We start from the raw sequence: 6,000 nt of genomic DNA, 5'->3' as shown, positions 1-6,000 counted from the left end.
ACCATGGGAGGCAGGTAATGTGCCCCAAAGACTGACCAAGTACTACTCGCCATGACAAGGATAACTGACATCAACTGCCCTGTGGTAAAGAAGGAGTGAGGGAGACTAAAAGTCTACTAAAAAATCTACTAAAGTCTACTTAAAAGTCTACTAAAGTATACTTAAGTCTACTAAAAAGTCTACCATAAAGTCTCCAAAAAAAAGTCTACTTAAGTCTACTAAAAAGTCTACTAAAGTCTACTTAAAAGTCTACTAAAAAGTCTACCATAAAGTCTACTAAAAAAGTCTACTTAAGTCTACTAAAAAGTCTACTAAAGTCTACTTAAAAGTCTACTTAAGTCTACTATGAAGTCTACTAAAAAAGTCTACTAAAAAGTCTACCATAAAGTCTACTAAAAAGTCTACTTAAGTCTACTAAAAAGTCTACTAAAGTCTACTTAAAAGTCTACTCAAAAGTCTACCATAAAGTCTACTAAAAAGTCTACTTAAGTCTACTAAAGTCTGCTGAAAAGTCTACTAAAGTCTACTTAAGTCTACTAAAAAAGTCTACTAAAAGTCTACTTCTTTCCCCCTTTTCCCTTCCGGTCTTTTCGATGACCCTATTCAGATGACACACTATGCCACAGTGGTTAAGCATTTTGAGCTAAACATTGTAGCTCAGCGTGTCGTGTGAACAATGACTCGGCATGTTGTGTGAACCGTACCTAACCGCGGTGGCAACCTAACCATGGTTTAACACATTCACTCCCCATTTGCCGCAAAAGGGTTGGCGACCTAACCATGGCTTAACGTGTCGGCTGAACAGGCCGCTTGTGTGTCCGTCTTTCAGAGGGTAACCCAAAAATCCATTAAGGAAGAAAAGATGAAATAAGTTAGGGCTAGGAGCTCTCCATCTGGAAGCATCAAGAATGAAGGAACTAACGGAAGACAGGCAGATGGTTAAAGAAAAGAAAACCTAACAGTTTTGGGGAGAGGGAACCATGGGTAGAGAAACTCTGCTCCTTCTTGCCCACACAGTGCTTCACGTACCTCCATGCCACTTTGTAGGTGTGGGAGGGTCTATAGCTCAGAGGGCAGAGCCCCTGCTTTGCATAGAGTAGGCCCTGGGTTCGATACCCGGTGTCTCCAGGTAGGGCTGAAAAAACACCTGGCTGAAACACCTTCTGCTGGTCAGTGTCAATAATACTGGACTAGATGGACCAAGGTTTCAGTGGGGTATGTGGTAGCTTCCTTCGTTCCTATGTACTCGGTATAACCCAGGTTGGTGTCACATCTTGTCCCGGCCTTTCGCTCCTGGTTTAATGATGTCGCTGGGCCCCCGGGGGACAAAATTAAGCCAGTGCGTGTTAGAGGCGGCTGTTTATCCGTTGCGTTGCATTATTTATTGCATTTTAAGGTTCTGATCTTTGCTCTCTCAGGGGTCTCATAAGAACATCAGAAGAGCCCTGATGCTGGATCAGACTGAGAGTCCATCTAGCCCAGCACTGTGTTCACACAGTGGCCAACCAGCTGTCGGCCAGGGACCAACAAAGCAGGACATCGTGCAACAGCACCCTCCAGCCCATGTTCCCCAGCAGCTGGTGCACACAGGCTTACTGCTTGGAGATACAGCCTCCAACTGTATCACCCCCTTGCCTCCTTGCTCATGGAATGACATGTGACCGGTGCCTCTGAGAGATGCCATAATAGTAGTAATAATAATAATAATAATAATAATAATAATAATAATAATAATAATATTTCTTACCCGCCTCTCCATTTTGATCGAAGCGGTGAATAACAATAAACGATAAAATACATAAGACTGAATTAAAACATGATATACATGGTTAAAAACATCCTAAAAAAAAAATCCTAAAAGCATCCTAAAATTCCCCTGGATAGGCCTGCCGGAAGAGATCAGTCTTGATAGCTTTCTTAAATGCTAAAAGACTGTTAAGTTGACGAGTCTCTTTCAGCAGGCCATTCCACAGTCTGGGAGCAGCAGAAGAGAAGGTCCTCTGGGTAATACCTGTCACCCTAGTTTTGGCTGGCTGAAGGAAGTTCTTCCCAGAGGACCTGAGTGTGCGGGGCGGATTGTACGGAAGAAGGCGACATGTAGGGCTTTCAAGGTGTATCATTTTGCCTGCTTCTCTGTTGCACCACGTCGTACTTAAGTAGGGCCATACGGATAGTGTGAAATCCATTCCTGTGTTTCGCAGAGAATCAGGTCTCTTTCATTCCATCCCCTGCTGATCGATGGAATCTGTTTTGTTTTAGGGACGTGGTTCCGTTGCGCTCGTGCTAAGCGGGTGCCTTGTAGGCGAGTGGTTCTGGGCGGGGCTGCACTCCCTCTGAAAGATCAGGCTCATAGTTTAGAGGTCCTCTTAGATCCTTCTCTGACGCTGGAGGCCCAAGTAGCCACGGCGGCTTGGTGTACCTTTTACCAACTTCGCCTAGTTTGTCAGCTACGGCCTCTCCTGGACAGGGATAATTTGGCCACAGTGATACAGGCATTAGTAACCTCAAGGCTGGATTACTGCAACGCGCTCTATGTGGGGCAGCCCTGAAAGCTGCTCCAAAAGCTGGAGCTAGTGCAGAACGCAGGAGCCCTGCTGTTGTCGGGAGCTGCCCCTTTCCAGCATGAAACCCAAAGTGGATTCACAGCCCCACTGACATTGACGCCACCAGCCTCCACTGTAACCCCCCTTTTTTTTTCTTGGTAAATCAAATCACTCTCCCCATCTATGCCTTTCTTTTCTTTTTGCAGAGGGACAGGACACATTATTGGTGTATCACATTACGCCAGTCCTTTTACAACTTCATTGGCTGCCAGTCCAGGTCCAGGCCCGATTCAAAGTGCTGGTATTGACATTTAAAGCCCTAAACGGTTTGGGGCCAGGTTATTTGAAGGAACGCCTCCTCCCGTATGTACCTGCCTGGACCTTAAGATCATCCACAGGGGTCCTTCTCCGTGAGCCCCTGCCAAAGGAAGTGAGGCAGGTGGCTACTAGGAGCAGGGCCTTCTCCGCTGTGGCACCCCGGCTGTGGAACGAGCTCCCCAGAGAGGTCCGCCTGGCGCCTACACTGTACTCCTTTCGTCGCCAGCTGAAGACCTTTTTATTCTCTCAGTATTTTAACACTTAAGTTTAACTTAAATTTAAATCTTACTGGTCTAACTTTGTATTTTAATCTTATATCAATTTTGCTGCGTGGTTTTTATCCTGGTTGTGCTTTTTATACTGTATTTTGTATTTGTGCTTTTAACCTGTCGGTTGTTTTATCATGGTTTTAATTTTTGTGAACCGCCCAGAGAGCTTCGGCTATTGGGCGGTATAAAAATGTAATAAAATAAATAAATAAATAAATAATTTTAAAAGTTGCTATCGTAAAATGCCAATAGTTTGTTTGTTTTTTGGTGTGTGCGGGAGAGGGGTTGTCATTCATCAAGGTTCACCTCTTCTCTTACCATCTCCCAAATCTAAATTTCTGTGCAAATGTGTCTCTGATCAGATATGGAAGGGGCGGGGCAGCCATGAGCCGAGAAGAAGGCTTTAAAGAAAGAGGCAAATTCATGGAAGATGGGCCTCTGCATGGTAATTAGCCAGGAGAGCTGAACTTCCATATACAGGGGCACTATACCTCTGACAGCCAGGTGCTGAGAAGGAAGAATGGGATGGCTGTCGCTTAAGTCCTGCTGCTGGGTTCCCCATAAGTATCTGCCTGGCCACTGACTGAACCTGAATACTGGATAGCGGTGTGATCCAGTGAAGGAATTACTTTAACCATCGTTTTACCCTGGGACTATCTCCAGTATTCGAGGCAGCAAGCCTGTGTGCTGGGGAACATGGGTGGGAGGGTGCTGTTGCACCGTGTCCTGCTTGTCCATCCCTGGCCGATGGCTGGTTGGCCACTGTGTGAACGGAGTGCTGGACTACGTGGACCCTTGGTCTGATCCAGCGTGGCTCTTCTGATGTTCTTATGACTGCAGAGATGAACAGCAGCACACTCTGGCTTCTGTCACCAGCACTAACCGCCTGTTTCAATTTGGAAGCACCATGGATCGCTCCTTCACAGCGCTGACTGAAACCCAGAGTGGATTCACAGCCCCACTGACATCGACGCCACCAGCCTCCCCTGGGTGAAGGAGATCCTTAAATCTGTGGGTCAGTGGCGGATTTAGGAACAAGCGGATTTAGAGGCCCCTCCTATTACGAGGGGCCTCTAAATATCTTGGTGATAACTAAAACGTATTATAATTGAAATCGTTTCAGCTTAAATAATATGTTGTAAAGTCTGGTGTGACTTACAGCAGAGCTGCTTTATACAGAGAAAGCGTGGCAACGCAGCATTTAGAACTGGAGGCAAGAAGTGCAGCCTAGAGCCAGTGTGGAAGACATTCAAATCAAGTTATTTTATTGGTGCTCTTATACAGGTCTTCAGAGAAGCTTATTTAACACTGAAGTGGGACACGGCCTCTGAAATCTGACGTGGTTTAGGGCTTCGGTGTGTCCTAATCTGGCACTGCTGCAGGTGAAATGCAGGGCTTGGCAGCTTGCGTTGCGCAGGGCAGTGCTATTCGCTTCGTGCCACCTCAGTTTGCCAACTAGCCCTTGGCTGGTAAGGAGATGGTTATAAACAGGGCTGCTGCATCTTTAAAGGGGAAAAAAAGAGAGCCCTTTTCTTCTGTGTGCTGTCGGGGAGCCCAGTGGTGCACCGTGAGGAAGATGCCAGAGGCCACCTGCAGAGACCCTGTACAGCTGGGGAAGATTAGCCTTTTCCACTAGACCAGAGCCATTACTTTCTTCCAATATGCTATCACTTCCGCTAGGAGAGCCTGTAGATGAGATATCGATTGAAAGTGACCCTGGTGAAGCCCCCTTCCTTCCAGCCTGAGAGGCGTACAGATCAGCCTGCCGGCAACGCAACAAGCCCAAAGTGGGAGCCGAAAGCTGGGCCATCCGGCAGCTGCCCGTTCCCCAAAGGCCTCCTGTTCAGGGCTTTGCAGGAACCTCCGGCTGACAGCGAGAGGGAAGCAGTGAGGTTGTGTGGGAGCATTTCAAGACGGGCGGATAAAAAACATCTTCTTCTTCTTCTCCTTCTCCTTCTCCTTCTCCTTCTCCTTCTCCTTCTCCTTCTCCTTCTCCTTCTCCTTCTCCTTCTCCTTCTCCTCCTCCTCCTCCTCCTCCTCCTCCTCCTCCTCCTCCTCTATATACCACCCCAAAGCCGAAGCCCTCTGGGCGCTTTACAATGTTTAAAAGACTGAACATTAAAAATCAATCTACAAAATTTAACACCATAAAAACAGCTAACCTTAAAACCAATTTTTAAATTCTCAGCCAGGCCAAAGCTAGTTCTGGAGTCAGTTAAAACTCAACACATGCCGTTAAATGCCTGGGAGAAAAGAAAAGTCTTGACCTGGCGCCGAAAAGATAACAACATTGGTGCCAGGCGGGCCTCATCGGGGAGATTGTTCCATAATTGGGGGGCCACCACTGAAAAGGCCCTCTCCCTTGTTGCCGTCCTCTGGGCTTCCCTCCGAGGAGGACTTTGGATGTTGAGCACAGTGTACGGGTAGGTTCATGTCGGGAGAGGCGTTCCATCAGGTATTGTGGTCCCAAGCCGTGTAAGGCTTTATAGCTTAGATCCAGCACCTTGAATCAGGCTCAGAAATGTATCAATGCTCTAAACATTATGACGGGTTTGTATTGGGTTAATGGCCATTGGCTTTCCAACCAGCTACCTACAACTGAGGATTGGGGGGTGGTGGATATTGTTCAGTTCCTCCTAAATTCTGACCGAAGAAGGATAACTTCTAAAGCAAACACATAATTCCAGAATTAAAGCACGTGCAATATTTTTTCCCTCTGCGTCTCCGCCCCTCCCCGTGTTCCCAACGCATCTCCCACCTCGATAGAACACCGTGGGGGGAAAAAGCAGACGCCATGCGATTGTACGTACGGTTGTATCGAGGCAATTTTGTGCTGCGTTTTGCCGATGCGCAAGAGCGCACAGGCACAG

Source organism: Elgaria multicarinata, chromosome 19, assembly GCF_023053635.1.
Source record: "Elgaria multicarinata webbii isolate HBS135686 ecotype San Diego chromosome 19, rElgMul1.1.pri, whole genome shotgun sequence".
Classification (NCBI taxonomy): domain Eukaryota; kingdom Metazoa; phylum Chordata; class Lepidosauria; order Squamata; family Anguidae; genus Elgaria; species Elgaria multicarinata.
The sequence above is the reverse complement of the archived record's forward strand: the minus strand, read 5'-3'. Positions refer to the sequence as shown.